The sequence below is a fragment of the Podarcis vaucheri genome, assembly GCF_965113315.1.
Source record: "Podarcis vaucheri genome assembly, chromosome: 13".
Classification (NCBI taxonomy): domain Eukaryota; kingdom Metazoa; phylum Chordata; class Lepidosauria; order Squamata; family Lacertidae; genus Podarcis; species Podarcis vaucheri.
In genome coordinates this window covers 30680672-30698580 of record NC_138751.1, presented here as the reverse complement: position 1 = coordinate 30698580, position 17909 = coordinate 30680672, and the positions used below count along the sequence as shown (strand labels likewise).

At 46.3% G+C, this 17909-nt stretch overlaps 1 protein-coding gene across 2 annotated transcripts in view; it reads left to right on the top strand.

The window, feature by feature from the left end:
* The first annotated feature begins 7187 nt into the window (after positions 1 to 7187).
* TNS4 (tensin 4) overlaps positions 7188 to 17909 on the top strand; it is a 33372-nt gene continuing 22650 nt past the window's right edge. Inside the window, exons 1-2 of one of the 2 annotated variants that reach the window (XM_082197241.1) lie at positions 7188 to 7433; positions 16105 to 16160. The gene's annotated coding sequence lies outside the window, so the exon portion shown is untranslated. The remainder of the gene's footprint in view (positions 7434 to 16104; positions 16161 to 17909) is intronic. The other variant, XM_082197240.1, reaches the window with a different exon arrangement.

The following is a 17909-nucleotide window of genomic DNA, read 5'->3' as shown; positions in this document are numbered from 1 at the left end:
CAGTTCACAGTATAAAATTAGAATATAAAAAAGACACAAAATACATAAAATAAGTAAGAACAGAAACAAACCAATAGCACACACGCCTTTCACAACACATTTAAAAGGGCACTGAATGTCAGTCGGCCAAAGGCCTGGTTTTCATGGTGTGATAAAATGCCGTGCAAGTACAAAGGTCCTAGCGCATATATGTGCTGATCTTCAAGTGACCATGTGACCTACTCTCAGCAGCTATGTCATGCTCAGTTCACTAGTGTGAATGGAACGTAGAGAGGTTCGCATGCACAGGAACCGTGCAATACTCTGGACAATGAGGAGCCTATTGCAATTCTGCTTGTAGCTTACGATGGAAGATCAATGCTAAGGCCAGTAGCCCCCGACACTTCTTACTGGATGTTGTAGTGCAGAACAGGTAAATATGCTGCTTGTTCTGGAGAAAGTAGGTAGGCAAACAAACCCCTGTGTTGCAGAGAGAACATCAGAAATATCTAGGCAGCACGATGACCATGTACATACGCAATAGACAGTCTTTATAGAATTCCTTCTAAACCATAACAAATACAAAATTAAATCTTTAGTCCCAAAGTCTCTGAAAATCCTTAAATGAAGCAAGGTACCAGACTTTGTACGATGAAAGACAAGCTGCGAAGCTTTGTGTATTCGGCAAATATGATGTCCAACACTGAACAGTGATTCCGGATATTGACTACTGTTTCGTAGAATTATTCGTCAGCGTGGTGGGAGGATATAGAATTGCTTCATAAACCCATCTTATTTTGAATGAATGTACGTAAATGAAAATATCAAATGCTGTGAAACAGTGCTCATGTATTAATATAGTCACTGCATATATCCTCCCACCACGCTGACGAAGAATTCTACAAAACAGTAGTCAATATCCGGAATCACTGTTCAGTGTTGGACATCATATTTGCCGAATACACAAAGCTTCGCAGCTTGTCTTTCATCGTACAAAGTCTGGTACATCGCTTCATTTAAAGATTTTCAGAGACTTTGAGACTAAAGATTTCATTTTGTACTTGTTATGGTTTTGAAGGAATTCTATAATTTTGAAGGAATTCTATTGTATATGTACATGGTCATCGTGTTGCCTAGATACAGTGGTACCTCGGGTTAAGTACTTAATTCATTCCGGAGGTCCGTACTTAACCTGAAACTGTACTTAACCTGAAGCACCACTTTAGATAATGGGGCCTCCTGCTGCTGCCACGCCGCCAAAGCCCAATTTCTGTTCTTATCCGCCCTGGGTGTCACCAGTGAGGGGGTGACAAAATGCCGGGCGGCACTCACTGTGCGGCCTGCAGCGCGCCTGAGCCACGCGTCTCTCCTGGGAGTGACGTGGTGGTTTGGGCGACCGCAGGCTCCGCGCTGCCCCAAATGGTCTGCCCGCCATCTCCCCCTCAGTTGTAGGGAGGCTGAGTGGGAAGAGGCAGGCAGACTCCTCGGAGGCCCCGTCCCGGCTTGCCCTGCCCCACGGGCAGCTGGCCCCACCCCTGGGTGCAGGGCACGCGCGCCGCCACAGGCGCCTGATCGGTTTTCTCCGCTGCTGGCTAACAGACCTCTTGCTTATCCAGAGAGTTTTCAATAATTTTAAAAGCGTGCTTCTTTATGTGTTCACTGGCCCAACAGGGCCTGTTTCCTTGTCTCCTGTTTGAACAGCTAGTATGAAAAGCAGCCTCGTAAAAGCCCTGCCATAAAAGGTTTCCTATCTGTGGGTTGCTGGCTTGTTTCATTACAGTGATCAGGCCCTTATCTTGGATATCACACCTTGGAGTTCTGCAGAACTCAGAGCACAGAGATAGGGGCAGAGGGCAGAGCAGAAGGAGGCAAGAGGAAAGGGAAGGCTATAAATAGGAGCTTTCCCCAGGATGGGATAGCTCAGTCGGCAGAGCATGAGACTCTGAATCTCAGGGTTGTGGGTTTGAGCCTCACGCTGGGCAAAATGTTCCTGCATTGCAGGGGGTTGGACTAGATGACCCTCGGAGTCCCTTCCATCTCTACAGTTCTATGAAAAGCACCCAACATATGTATACTGGGCAGAGGCTGGACTTCTTGCACACATCGTGCTACTTTGCTAAGCAGCATAAGGCCCATTGCAAGAATCAAGTCATCTGCATGGTGGCTGCAGAAATATAGATGCTCAGCCTGTGCTGAGTCCCAGACCCAGCTACATCAGCTCAGAATTAAGCGCATCCACATCCACCATCATTGCCAGAGCAGTGTCAAATTAAAGGGCCATGTTGAATTTGGTGTGTGTGCTGATGATATACAAGTGGGAGCCCCAGCAGGATTACCTGGCTGGGAGCAGCGGCAGAGAGTGTCTCCCCGCAGACGCTCTAAGTGCCCCTATTTTCTTATATATATTAATTTTTTATTAAACTTTCTGTTTTTACAATTTTCTGTTTTACAAAATATCCTTAAAATATCAGTGACTTCCCTTCTTCTCTTTCCATGGTTCATTTTGCATAACATACGGTAATCCCCGCATATTTTACATAACCTAAACCATTCAGTATTCCATCGTTACATCCATCAAAACTTATTTACACTGCTGAATTTATCTTAATGCTGCCAACCTTTTCAAGTGTACACAATTTCCCCCCATATAGTCAATAAACATTTTCAATCTTCTTTAAACATATGTTCTTCTTGTTCTCTTATTCTATATGTTAGATCTGCAAGCTGCGTATATTCCATCAGTTTAAGTTTCCATTCTTCTTTAGCTGGGACCTCGCTCCCTATTTTCCAAGGACATCACTGATTTAGAGCAGTGTTTCCCAACCGGTGTTCCGCGGCACACTAGTGTGCCGCGAGATGTTGCCTGGTGTGCCGTGGGAGTCTAACGGTTCTCAGCACCCTTAACAAAATACGGTTCCCAGGATTCCTTGGGGGGGGGGAGTCGCCGCTCTTTAAAGTGGTAGGAGATACCGCTTGAAATGTGAAGGGCTGTTGTAAGAGAGGGAGAGCCACAGCTGGCGCGGAAGGTGTTAAGGGGAGTCGGAGGCTCCTCCTCCTCACGGGAGTTCGAGTGTCGCTCTTTCTCCGGCTGTACCATTCGTCCTGGAAGCGGGGGGGAGGAGGAGGGGAGGAACCATTAAGCCTTCGCTGACGGAGAGCCATTGCGAGCTTCCAGCGAGTGGCAGCAGCAGCAGCAAGCGCCCGCCTCGTCTCTAGAGGAGGAGGAGCTGCAGTTGCCGCCGCCTTTTGCACGTAAGAACGGGTGCATAAGCGTGCGGGAAGGAGGCGTGTGCAAAAGGTGGAGGGATGGGGCGCCTGGGTGAAGCGAAGGCCTGGTCGTGGAGGCGGCAGGGCGAAATCCTCCCTCGTAGCCGCCGGAAGGCCGCCCCTCCGACTCGCATCTTGAGCAGCCTCCCTCCCTTGAGACTGAAAGCCGGGCAAATCCCAGCAATGGGAAGCGCGGCGGGGGAGGCCTGGCTGGGCGCGCATTCGCACGACTGAGGTGACCCGGGTTACGACATGCGCGTCAAGGTGGTCCAGGGGCGTGCGTGCCTCCGTCTCTCCGGGGCAGGCCTCCAGATGACCGACAACGTCAGCCCCGCCCCACGCCCCTTCTCCAGCCCTGCTCTAAGCATACAGTCAGACAGCAACCAGGTCTGCTCCTCTGCCCTTGCTTTCCATCTTTGGGTAGGCCAGGCATCCAGATACCCAAGGCTGAAACCTCCGATCTGTCCCCTGCTTTCACAACTGTGCCCGCTGACTCCAATTTCCTGAAAAGGCCAATGCACTAGGATAACACAGGACTACGCTGCTGGACTGTAACTCCTTCCTACTCAGCTAAACAGGTATTAGCAAAGCAGAGCTATTTTGCACTGCTGGCAATAAGCGGTGCACCCTCAGCTGCATAGCCCAGTGTTTCCCATCCTTTTTAAAAGTTGCATGTGGGATTGTGGCATTGTGCAAAATACATGAATAAATCTTTCATGGAAATGGGCAGTGACACAAATCCGTAGTCTATATATATATATATATATATATATATATATATATATATATATATATGCAGGTTTTGGTGTCTTCGGGTGTCTTCCCGTGTAAGAGTCGGGGTGTCTGTGCGACGTTTCGACGAGGTCTCACTCGTCATCTTCAGGCTGGTGCTTTCGGCTTCTTGTTACTGGAACAGAGCAGAGTCTGGTGTTTGAGTTCCTATAAATACTGTTGAGGGGTGTGGTGTATAGCCTCCAACGTTCTGGGCAGAGAGGAAGTTCCTAGATTAGTGTGCCTTTTCTTCTTTTGTTCCTTAATTACTTGAGGGATATCTTGGGTGATTTCATGAGTGATATTCTGAATATCACTGGGTGGGTCATTAATTACTTGAGGGATATCTTGGGTGATTTCATGAGTGATATTCTGAATATCACTGGGTGGGTCATTAAGTGTAGATTAGTTGCTAAAGCTCTCGTGTCTTGACCTCTTGAGCTTGTGAAGAGTTTTTCTGAGAAGATGGCTGTGCTGCATTTAGTTGTGCTCTGGCTTGGCTTCGTGTATAGGGGCGAGCTATGGTTTTGTGCCTTGTGCCGGCCAGATCTGTGTAGGGATTGCAGGGGGGTGCAGCATCCGGAGGTGCCACTATAGTTTGGTTGCTGGATGGAGTCTGTAATATGTCTGTGGAGAGGGTCTGGGTTTGGGTCTGGTGTGGTTGATTGGTGACGGCGTTCTGTGTGCCTCTGGTTCTGGTGTCGGTTTTTGTGGGGAGGGCTAATTTCCAGATGTCTGGCAGGCGGGACGTGTCGTCACGCTTGTTCATGTTGTGAGGGTGTTTCTCTATCTCGATGGCTTCCATGATTATTCTCTTGTGGTGATGTTCCATGTTAAAGAGCAATTTGGAATCTGCAAAATTAATTTCGTGTCCTGTTTCTTTCATGTGTTGGAAAAGAGAGGAAGTTTTTTCTTCTTTTTTGACGGCATTCTTGTGTTCTGCGATACGTGCATTTATTCGTCTGTTTGTTTGTCCAATGTACGTGGCTGGGCAGACTTTGCAGGGTATTTCATAGACCCCTTGGTTTTCCAGCTGGATTTTGTCTTTTGGGTTTCTGAGGATATTGGCTATTTTTTGGTTGGTGCAGAAGGCTGTTTTGATATTGTGTTTATGGAGGATTTTGCTGATTTTGTCTGTAGTGCCCTTGATATAAGGAAGGAGGGCCATGCCATTGTTTTCTTCTGTGTCTTGGTTTTTGGGGGGTGTTTCTTTTTGGATTAGCTTCGTAACCCTGTTTTTCTGGTATCCATTGGCGATTAACACATTTGAGAGATTCTGTAACTCAGTTGTCAAGTGGTCTTTGTCAGCCAGGCGTTTGGTTCTGGAGATGAGAGTCTTGGCTACGGAGTTTATTTGTGCAGGGTGGTGGTGTGATTGTGCATGTAAGTAGCGGTTGGTGTGTGTTTTTTTCCGGTAGATAGTGTGTCCTAGGGAGCCATCAGGTTTTTTGTAGATTAGGACGTCAAGAAAGGGGAGTTGGTTGTTGTCTTCTATTTCCATAGTGAATTGTATTTTGGGGTGTAGGTTGTTGAGATGTGTGAGGAAGCTATCTAGTTTTTCTTTCCCGTGTGGCCAAATTACAAAGGTGTCGTCAACATATCTGAGCCAAAGTTTGGGTTTGTGTTCTGACTTGTCTAAAGCATTGGTTTCAAAGTGTTCCATGTACAGATTTGCGATGACCGGTGAGAGGGGTGATCCCATGGGTGCTCCTTCTATCTGTTTGTATCTTTGTCCATTGTGGATGAAGTACGTGTTGGTTAGGCACTGGTTGGTCAGGTCCAGGATGTATTTGGGGGGGTTGTATTTGTTTTGAATGGCTGTCAAGGCTTCATTAATTAATATATGTATTAATAGACTACTTTTATAGACTATAGTTTGTGGCACCTCCGGATGCTGCACCCCCCTGCAATCCCTACACAGATCTGGCTGGCACAAGGCACAAAACCACAGCTCGCCCCTATACACGAAGCCAAGCCAGAGCACAACTAAATGCAGCACAGCCATCTTCTCAGAAAAACTCTTCACAAGCTCAAGAGGTCAAGACACGAAAGCTTTAGCAACTAATCTACACTTAATGACCCACCCAGTGGTATTCAGAATATCACTCATGAAATCACCCAAGATATCCCTCAAGTAATTAAGGAACAAAAGAAGAAAAGGCACACTAATCTAGGAACTTCCTCTCTGCCCAGAACTTTGGAGGCTATACACCACACCCCTCAACAGTATTTATAGGAACTCAAACACCAGACTCTGCTCTGTTCCAGTAACAAGAAGCCGAAAGCACCAGCCTGAAGATGACGAGTGAGACCTCGTCGAAACGTCGCACAGACACCCCGACTCTTACACGGGAAGACACCCGAAGACACCAAAACCTGCAAAGACTATATATATATATATACTTTATATATAGTCAATATAGGCACAGAGTTAATTTTTTCTAATGGTGGTGTGCCTCGAGATTTTTTTCATGAAACAAGTGTGCCTTTGCCAAAAAAAGGTTGGGAAACACTGATTTAGAGAAGCCGTCCCAGTTTCTGATTTGATTGCAGAATGTCCCACTTTTCCTTCGGAGGTCCCTATTTTCATTGGAGAAATGTTGGAGGGTAGGTTCCCAGTGCCAGAGGTGGGCATGCGGGGGGCAGAGAGTGGAGGGCAACATGAGGAGGACACAGCAGGACAGGCACATGCCCTTCCAATCCACTCTGTCGCTCTAATTGGAAGTCACATGTCTGTTGCGTCCTCCTGACGCCCTGCCAGCCCCACACTGCTTCGCGAGGCTGGGATGTGGGATCCGATTCACAAAGCAGTGCAGGGCGGGCGGGGCAGTGCAAGGAGCAGAATGTGCCCTGAGGAAAACTGTGCCTGGGGCAAAGCTCTGCCCACACTTTTCACCACACGAGTACTTGTTGATGAGTGAAGGGCGCTCTGCACATTCTCAGGAACACTCTCCGTCTGGTACTCCAGACTGTGAATGAGGGAGCCTGGATGCCAGCCAGAGGGCACCAGAGGGTACTGTTCTCCCTCCACCCCTCGTTTACCAGAAATCGGGATAAAATCCCCCCACCTCCTTTTGTCAAATGCCCAGATTCACTTCTTTATTTCTCTGTTTGTTCATTTCCCCTTTACACGTCTTCCTGCTTAGTGAAGCAACGAGTTGCGGTGGAGGGAGCATGCCTGGCCAGTTGCCAGCTTCCACAGTCAACTTCTTGGGCTTTTTTTCATTACTCCTGGACATGACTCGAAGAGACACGCCTTAGCAATCCAGGTGTGGCTGCCATGAGCTCACCTGGCATAGGCGGGACGGGACAACCATTAAAGCAACAGCACCCTCAAGGCACTCATATCTTCTCACACTTTCCCTTTGCCACACTTCGGAGTGAGTATATCACAGAAAACAGCTGCTGCAGCTTAGGTAATGGAATGATTCTTTCTCTTTCTTTCTTTCTTTCTTTCTTTCTTTCTTTCTCTCCCTCTCTCTTTCTCTTTTTTGTTTTCCCCCGTTCTTCACTTACGGTTGCAACTTTTTCCAGCGTCCCATATTAAGTTGCATAATATCTGCCCCACTATGATGTGTCATGTCTGATGGATTGGAATGTAAAATGAGGGATCCCCACATCCATTTTTTTCTTGTGACTGGTCTAGAACACGGTGATAAAGAAACCCCCAAACGCTGCAGAATCCTTTCGGTTCTGGAGCAGTCACGTTCTTCATTATGCATGTAGCATGCAAAACGTATGCGAAAGAACTGAAGTTGCTTGTTTTGACTCTTGACCTCACTTTTTTGTTCTACGAAAACTTTGCCAGTGCTGTTAGCACAGGGAGGGGAGGACAGTCTGGTTGCACCTGGCCTTTATTCATGGAGCAAACTGGATAATACGGGTTGATGTGCAGAGGAAGAGTTAAGTGGGTTTTGGCTTGTCAGGGGAAATTGTGGGGGATCCTGCTTACTGCTGGACAGGGTCAGCCCTGACACTGGCTATGCACTTCCAAAACCTGGGGTGCTTCAATATCAGGGGTTTAGTATGGAATTGGCATGCTTCGTTGGCTCACTTTTTATGGGGCATCCACATGACACCATCGTCCTGTCATTGTCATCCTGTCTTTTCTCAGGGTTCCTCCAGATGATGTTTATTGAACACTTGCCCAGATTTACTTGCACAAAGATTATGTGGAGGGTAGACTATGCCTAGTCTTTTTTGAGCATTCCTTTTGATTTGTTTGCAGGGAGAATAAGTGTTCAACCTGATTTGTCTGTGCGGTGTTTATATGTTTTCCCGCAAATTTTTTGTTCCGCCCACACTTCTCATTGCATTTCCCCGCCATTTTCCTAACAATGAAACGTCTGCAGTTGTTTTCTGTTTGAAGTGAATTTGGCACTAAACTTTTCCAGTACATTTGAAGCACGCTTTCACTGAATTAATTCAGGGCACTGCAGTTTAAATGTCACAGAGCAACAACTCCCAGCAACTCTTAACTCTGTGAGGGGCAAACTACAGTGCCCAGAATTTTGTGAGGAAAAATATATGCTTTAAATTTACACTGTGTATGGGCCCTTAGTTACATAAGAGTGCTAAAGTGCTGTAATCCACTTTAATCCAAACACCATGCCTTTAAAGCTTTCCCCCACAAATCCTAGGAGCTGTAGTTTGTTAAGGGTGCTGGGAACTGTAGCTCTGTGATGGGTAAACTAAAGAGCTGCTAAATGCAAAAAAGGGAAGGCTGGAGTGTTGTGGGAATCATGGCCTAGATAGGGGAAATGGAATTAAAGGGCTGCTGACAGGACCAGAGTAAAAATAAACATGGGTTCTTTGGATATGATACACTAGATTTGATCCAAGCCCTGGAAGCTATTGAGAGCAGTATTGCTGCATCAAACACTGACCTACAGTTAGGAAAGGGGTGGGGTGGGATTTGTTTGCAAATGTGTGCTTTCAAAACAATATGCGAACCAAAGCACGGTTCTCCTTACAACTTGGTCTGAATTTTGCAATGCAGTTCTCCAACCACAAGAACATGTACAAAAAATCATGTTTGGGGGGGTTTTGCGGGTGGGTGTTGTTGATCTTGTTAGTGTTGATTTTTTATCTATATTTTGGATCTTGTGATTTATGTGGAATTTTTCAGTTTGGTTGTGTACTTTTTGATTTTTTTAATTATTGTTAATGACTAGTTTTGTTATGCTCATAGCTATTTAATTTTTTATACATTGTAAACCACCTTGCACATGGTTTGAACTTTGGAAAGGCTGCAAACAGAAGAATAAGTGATTGATTGATTGATTGATTGATTGATTGATTAGTGGAAATAACATGCTGAAATCCATGCTGTTACAAGAAAAAAATGTTCTTCCCCCTCGAAAAAAATGCGTAGACAAGGAGAAATGTGTACAAATTTTTAACTTAAGACTTTAAAACAAACAAACAAATCTAGAAAATATATGTGTGAAAATGGAAAGAAGTGAATTGAAGATTGTATAAATAGAAACTGAGAGAAACCAACATTAATAACTTCATCCCTGTTTAACAATGGGGGCCAACATTTATTCAAAGCTGACTATTTAGTCACTCTTTTTTGTTCTTCCCATTTGAAATTTGAGCTGCAAAAGCAAACAAGCCCCTTTCCTTATCCTAGAAATAACATGGGAAGGAAGGCCGGATCACAGATTACACGCTCCTTAATCATCATTGGGTTCCTTTGTGGCGCTCCTGGATTAAGAGGGTGTGCCGGGGAGATGGCAGGATACCGTTGCCATACTGAGGCTTGTTTGTTTTGACTGTAGTAACAAGAAGCCATGTTGCCAGTCACACAGCCTAATGTTAATATGCCTCACAGACTTGGAGACACAAGGCACAAAACTGTGTGGCTTTAGAAATGCCCAGGGTGATTGTCTGTAGGCCTCATGGCAGGAATTGACCCTCCTATTAGACAGGGTGAGTCAGCCGCCTCAGGCAGTTGATTTGGGGCATCATGAAAGGGCAGCAAATGGTCGGTTAATTTATCCATATTATGTGTTTAATGCCAGAGAGGGCAGTTTTTGTGGTGTTTTCAGCCTCAGGTGCCAAAATAACATGGACAGCCATGGACAGCTTGACTTGGAGTGGGAGTGGGGTCACTTTACCTCAGGAAGCAAAATGTCTTGGCTGGTCCTGTTTGAAGGACTGGTAGTGTGAAAAGGACTAGTAATAAGGGACAAACATTTATAGCCTGCCTTTAAATTAAGAAAATGTCCGAGGCGACTCACAATAAATATCATCTCTGCCCTCCCCCCATTTATTTTATTAACTGGTCAATGACACCTCTAGTAAATCACTAAACGCCTGGTAGTTAAAAAGAGCTTGTCTAGTATAGGGGCTAAGAGTATTTGCTGGAAAATTTCTGGGTCAAATCTCACCCCACCCCTGAACTTACTAGGGGACTCCAGATAAGCCACTGTTCTCTCAGCTACCTATCTGCAATATGAAGATAATAATACTGGCATAACTTGCAGGACTGTTGTAAGGTTAACAGGAAATATGCCTATGAAGCATACTGAGCATTTACAAAATGTCTCCCATGAAGGCTCTGTGTTTCAAGCAACCTGGGCTCCCCTGTTCTTATTGTTGCTCAACTCTTCCCAGACATTTAATTCCTAAGCGTGAATCTCAGGACATGGTCTGCTAGCTAAAAGTGGTGTGTGTGTTTCTGTCAAATAGATTGCGTAGACCAGGGATGGGGAACTGGATTCCTCCAGCAGGTCAGAGTCTGACTTCGCCAACCGCCCACCACGAGCCAGATTCTGACATCCCCAGCACATACCCCATGTCCCACTTTGACCCACCCATTTGTCAATTGCCTGAAACCATTATGATATGCTTTTGAACCCCACAAACCTTTCTTTTGCTAATCAATTGCTCTCCAAGGGGAGCTTGGGTTAGTCACTCTCTCCCAGCCTTGCAGGGTTCTTGTGAGAATGAAAATGGCGACATGCTGCCTTGAGCCCCTTGGAGGAAAAGTGGGGTATAAATGTTGTAAAAATCTTCTGCAAAGGGCTATGTTTCTATTTTCTTTAGCTCCTCCTCATCTATCTTGCAACATCGTCTTCGTTTTACTATACAAAGCTCTTCAGATTTCTACTGTTCTCTTGCTCTTCCCACTTTCCAGCTTTTTTAACATTTGCACAACTCCATCTCCTCCTATTTATTTAAAGCAGCACCTGCAGCAAACTCATCTCCTTCTCGCTGATTTTCCAAGAAAAGACCTTATGACCTGCAGCTTTCCTCCTTTCCATTTGTTTTTTTGCTCCTTATTGTCTGTCGCTATCAGATTGTGAGCCCGCAGGCAGCGCTCATCTCCTTTCAGCTTCTGAACAGTGCTTAGCTGTTAAAAGCTCTAGAAATAATATCAGGATTCCCTTACTGTTTAGCAGTTAAAGAGGCTCTCCAGGCAAACCTCTTGGGAGGAAGGTTTTGCCCTGCTGCTTTTTCCTCCACTGTGCTCACTTGTTGTTTTAATTATGCACACATCAGTGATGTAGGGTGGGAACTTCTCCAGTGTTTCATTTCTCTGTGGGAATGTTTTCCATTTCACAAGTTCGTTAGCAGCAGTATTGGGCAAGTGTTTTGCTACAAGTAAATTAAATGGGTTATATTAGATCGCTCTTGAAGGCATCAGAAGAAGAATAAAAAAATCTGATGCACATGGAAAAAGTTCCAGCATAGATTACTCTATTTGAATTAGCCTGATTTGCATAGGAAATTGTTGTGGTTCAAAGTTTTCCAAAACAACAACAGCAACCCATCTACAATGGATGTGTGAGGGTGTCTGAATTTTATTTATTCATTTGTGATGTTTATATCCAGACTTTCCTCCAAGAAGCAACCCTGAGAGGTAGGCCAGGCTGAAAGATTGTGACAGGCTCAATGGGCACTCAATGAGTCTCATGGTCTAATGGTGGGGGCATGTTTGAGCCTGGGTTATCCCACTCCTAGTGCAACATACAAACCACTGCATCACCCTGGCTCTCACTCAGTCCCCAAATCATCCCAACCTTATTTTTAATTTGGTGTGCTGTTCTCAGAAAAAGGCTGGGGGGGGGGGAGAGACTGCTGCTCTGTTGTAGTGATGCTGTGAAGAAGAAGAAGATGCTGTGAAGAAGAGAGCCAGCGTGGTGTAGTGGTTAAGAGCGGTGGACTCGTAATCTGGTGAACCGGGTTCGCTTCCCCACTCCTCCACATGCAGCTGCTGGGTGACTTTGGCCAGTCACACTTCTCTGAAGTCTCTCAACCTCACTCACCTCACAGAGTGTTTGTTGTGGGGGAGGAAGGGAAAGGAGAATGTTAGCCGCTTTGAGACTCATTCGGGTAGTGATAAAGCGGGATATCAAATCCAAACTACTACTACTCCTCTCCTTCTTCTTCTTCTTCTTCTTCTTCTTCTTCTTCTTCTTCTTCTTCGAAGCACTCCTTAGATCTTGGAGTATAATCATACCTTGACTCCTAAACGCCTTTGGACTCAAACGTTCCAGCTCCCGAACAATCAAAAACCGGAAGTAATTGTTCCGGTTTTTGAATGTTCTTTTGGAAGCCGAACATCCGACGGGGCTTCCACAGCTTCCTGCAGCCAATCAGAAGCCGCACTTTGGAAGTCAAACATTTTGGAAGTCAAACGGACTTCCTGAACCAATTCTGTTTGACTTCCGAGGTACAACTGTAGTTGGAAATTCCAAGGAGGGACTGTACCCAAGCTTGGTTTCTTTTGCATGGGAGAGCAGTGAAGTAGATGACCCCTAGGCTCCCTTCCAAGCTTAACATTCAATGAGATCTCACCTCACCTTCATCTGAAGATGTGCAATCTTTGCGAGCATCTGATGGGCATTCCAAAACACTAAGAGATCCCTAATAATTTCTAAACCATTAGCTCCTACTATTGAGGAGACAATAGTCCATCCTGGACTATTAAGTAGAAATTTACCTATGAAAGGAACAGTCAAAGGTGTCTTCTTCTGTAGCCAGTATTAGATTTTAAAAGAAGAAGAAGTTCTGTGTAGGCAGCAGGTTTGGGGGGGAGACTGTAGCTCAGGTTCAGTCCACCAACATCTCAGGGAAAGTCTCCTGCCTGAGCCCTACACAGCTGTTGCCAGTCTGTGTATACAACACTGAACTTGATGGAGCAATGGTCAGTCTCTATGTAACGCAGTTTCCTTTCTTCTTGGGTTGCTTCCAACTGTGCATGTAAAACAGATCGTTGGTATGGAAGGGGCAGGAGATGGATCACGTTTAAAAGAGGAACAAGTTCAAAAAAATATGAGAACCTTTCTTCCCCACCCCCGATTGTGCAAATCCTTACATATCTATGTGAAATGGCACTAAGCCTTCTCCCAAAGCAGAAACAGCTATTACGGTATGTGGGGGAGAAAGTCCTCTGAAATGCATTGATCTCTAGTTTCCTTTCCAGAGAAAAGGGGGACAGAAAGGAGCCGTTTTTGTTCACGTCCAACAGTTATATAATTCCCAGAGCATAACGTCCTGGCTATTCGTCAAGCCTTTTTTCATCTGCCTCTCTCATCAGCCTTCAGGGCAGTAAGTCAACAGTTGCTAGACATGACGTACGGCAGCAATTGCAGCCCTTACCTTCTCCCTGCCTTGAGCCTAAGCTATAAACTTAGCCTGACACCCATTTGTCTGTTCCTGAAAGGGCTTGCTTCGGTAGTGGTGAAAGCTTTGGAGTATCTTAAGCAGGCTTGCACAAAGTTAACTTTGTGGGTGCGCCTGAGGTCCAACAAGGAAAGTTAGGTAAACAAAGAAATACATAGCGGTGAACCTTTACACAGTTGTTCTGACCATCTGCAGAAAAGCACGGTGTTAGCTGATGAAGAAGAAGAGTTTGGATTTGATATCCCACTTTATCACTACCTGAAGGAGTCTCAAAGCAGCTAACATTCTTCTTTCCCTTCCTCCCCCACAACAAACACTCTGTGAGGTGAGTGGGGCTGAGAGACTTCAAAGAAGTGTGACTAGCCCAAGGTCACCCAGCAGCTGCATGTGGAGGAGCGGAGACGCGAACCCGGTTCCCCAGATTACGAGTCTACCGCTCTTAACCACTACACCACACTGGCTACAAGTTACATCCCATTTGGATTACTGTACAGTGGTACCTCGGGTTACAGACGCTTCAGGTTACAGATGCTTCAGGTTACAGACTCCGCTAACCCAGAAATAGTACCTCGGGTTAAGAACTTTACTTCAGGATGAGAACAGAAATCGCGCGGCAGTGGTGTGGTAGCAGCGGGAGGCTCCATTAGCTAAAGTGGTGCTTCAGGTTAAGAATGGACCTCTAGAACGAATTAAGTTCTTAACCCGAGGTACCACTGTAATGTGGTCTTCATGGGGCTGCCTTTGAAAAGTGCTCATGAACTTAAATTGACTCAAAGAGCTGTAGCCAGCTTGCTGACCAAGGCTGGTTATAGGGAGTACAATATACAACTCTCTTGCTAGAACAGCTCCACTGACTACCCTTCAGTTTCCAGGCACAATTCAAAGTGCTGATTATTACCTATAAAGCCCAAAGTGACTTAAGTGCAAACATATTAAGTCCAAAGATTGCATTTGCTCACCTGAACCTGCCCAGGTTTTGAGATCTTCAGGGGAGGCCCTTCTCTTGGTCCTGCCCCTCTCACAGGCATGTTTGGTGGGGATGCAGTAAAGGGCCTTCTCGGTGGCTGCTCCCAGTCTCTGGAATTCCCTCCCTAGAGAAGCTAGACTGGTCCTTACTATCCTTCTGCCACCAGGTTGAATACTGTCTTGTTTTAATTAAAGAACTGGTGCCGTGCTGCTTTTATTGCAATTTGTAAGCAGATTTTATATATGTAATGGTAAAGGTAAAGGGACCCCTGACCATTAGTCCAGTCGTTACCGACTCTGGGTTTGCGGCGCTCATCTCGCTTTATTGGCCAAGGCAGCTGGCATACAGCTTCCGGGTCATATGGCCAGCATGACTAAGCTGCTTCTGGCGAACCAGAGCAGCGCACAGAAACGCCATTTACCTTCCCGCCTGAGTGGTACCTATTTATCTACTTGCACTTTGATATGCTTTTGAACTGCTAGGTTGGCAGGAGCAGGGACCAAGCAACGGGAGCTCACCCTGTTGTGGGGAATTGAACTGCTGACCTTCTGATCGGCAAGTCCTAGGCTCTGTGGTTTAACCCACAGCGCCACCCGCATCCCTCTTCATATATGTATATAGTTTCAATTTTATTAATGTTTAATTGTTTTTTCAACGTTTGTTCTTTCCACTTTTAGCAATTCTTGTTTTTATCTGTAAGTTGCCCTGAGTCCCATCAGGGGAAAAGGTGGAGCATTAATAATAATAATAATAATAATAATAATAATAATAATAATAATGGAAGAAGCGGCAGAATTTGCGGTGGGGGAGGGTTTTAGTGGGAAACCACAAAAGTGTACTTTTACCTGACTATTATATTCTCAACCCTGCCCTCTACTGACTGGAGCCATTCAAGGTTGCTTATACCCAACAGAATTAAACCTGTGGGCCGGAGGTTTCTGGCTGCTAATCTATATCTCTGTTTTCCTATCTGTGCTATGTTTTTGTGTATCAGTGCAATTGCCCATTTTTGCTGCTGAGCCCTCTTCAGCCCTTCCCAGAGTTGCCCTTTCCTTTCTGTGCCTGTTAATAAAACTGGTCTCTATTCTCTGTCCACTTGCAAGGAATCACAGATGTTATAGCATGGGTATGCAAACTAAGGCCCGGGGGCCAGATCCGGCCCAATCGCCTTCTAAATCCGGCCCGTGGACAGTCCGGGAATCTGTGTGTTTTTACATGAGTAGAATGTGTCCTTTTATTTAAAATGCATCTCTGGGTTATTTGTAGGGCATAGGAATTCATTCATCCCCCCCCCCCCAATATAGTCCAGCCCCCCACAAGGTCTGAGGGACAGTGGACCCGCCCCCTGCTGAAACGTTTTGCTGACCCCTGTGTTATAGCTACATTTGTCAATAAAACTTTGGGCTCTGCATTTATTGTTTCTATTTTGCTCAAGGACTCCATGTATTTTCTTTAAAAAACAAACCTGTTTTCTTCCCCACCAGCACTGCCTGGAAGAAATGCATTGGTGACTGTCGTTCTTCTGCTTACAATTAAATAAGTAAACTTCCTTTCTCCCTCTGAGAGCCAGTGTGGTGTAGTGGTTAAGAGCGGTAGTTTTGTAATCTGGTGGACCGGGTTCGCATCTCCGCTCCTCCACATGCAGCTGCTGGATGACCTTGGGCCAGTCGCACTTCTTTGAAGTCTCTCAGCCCCACTCACCTCACAGAGTGTTTGTTGTGGGGGAGGAAGGGAAAGGAGATTGTTAGCCGCTTTGAGACTCCTGAAGGGGAGTGAAAGGTGGGATATCAAATCCAAACTCTTCTTACTTAGTGATCTGACACTAAGTAAAAGTGAAACCAAAGAAGTGCCATGGTCAGATCACTTCCTGGTGCAACTGGACTTCTCCGCGACCCTTCCCCTCTGCAGGGAGGTGGGACCAATTCGGATGGTCCGCCCCCGCCACTTAATGGATCCAAATGGTTTCCAGAGAGTGGTAGGGGATGCTTTATCCCATGTTGATGGCCTTTCAGCTGATTCCCTGGTGGCCCGCTGGAATGCGGAGTTAACCAGGGCTATCGACGGTCTGGCTCCGAAGCGCCCTCTCCGATTGCATGGAGCCCGGACAGCCCCGTGGTTTTCTTCGGAGCTGAGGGCGATGAAACAATCGCTGAGACGGCTAGAGCGTCGGTGGCAGAAAACTCACTCCGAATCTGACCGGACACAGGTTAGAGCTCAACGTCGAGCCTACCAAGTGGCGATAGCGACGGCGAAGAAGACTTTCTTCACCGCCTCTATTGCATCTGCAGAAAATAGTAGCAGGAGACTCTTTCAGGTGGTCCGCAATTTAACGGAACCACCTTTACCACCGGGGCCTTGTAAAGACCCCAAGATCTCCTGCAACGATTTTGCAAAGTTTTTTGCAGATAAAATCACTCATATTCGGAAGGAGCTAGACACCACCGTGGGAGCAGGGCCGGGGCGGGAGAGTGCCAGAGCCCTGTCTGGTCAAGTTGCATGGAATCAATTTCAATCCGTTACCCCCGAGGATGTGGACAGGCTGCTTGGACGCGTGAAACCAACCACCTGTCTCCTTGATCCTTGCCCATCCTGGCTAATGAAAGCAAGCCGGGAAGGGCTGGGCGATGGGCTCTGCGGGGTGGTGAATGCTTCCCTCTGTGAGGGAACATTCCCAGATCCGCTGAAAGAGGCGGTCATTAAACCGCTTCTTAAAAAACCATCTTTAGACCCGGCCAGTATGGCCAACTATCGCCCAGTCTCAAATCTTCCATTCTTGGGCAAGGTGATTGAGCGTGTGGTTGCTGAACAACTCCAGGCACGCCTGGAGGATGCGGACCATTTGGATCCCTTCCAATCAGGGTTCAGGCCTCATCATGGGACTGAAACTGCCTTGGTCGCACTGGTTGATGATCTCCGGCGAGCTAGGGACAAAGGTGAGAGTTGTTTCCTAGTTCTGCTGGATCTCTCAGCGGCCTTTGATACAATCGACCATAACATCCTTCTGGACCGTCTAGAGGGGTTGGGAGCTGGGGGCACTGTTATACAGTGGTTTCGCTCCTTCCTCCTGGGCCGTGTTCAGAAAGTGGTGGTGGGGGATGAGTGTTCAGACCCTTGGGCCCTCACTTGTGGGGTGCGCCTCAGGGTTCCGTCCTCTCCCCCATGCTTTTTAACATCTATATGAAGCCGCTGGGAGAGATCATCAGGGGGTTTGGACTGGGTGTCCATCAATATGCAGATGATACCCAGCTCTACCTTTCTTTCAAATCGGAACCAGTGAAGGCGGTGAAGG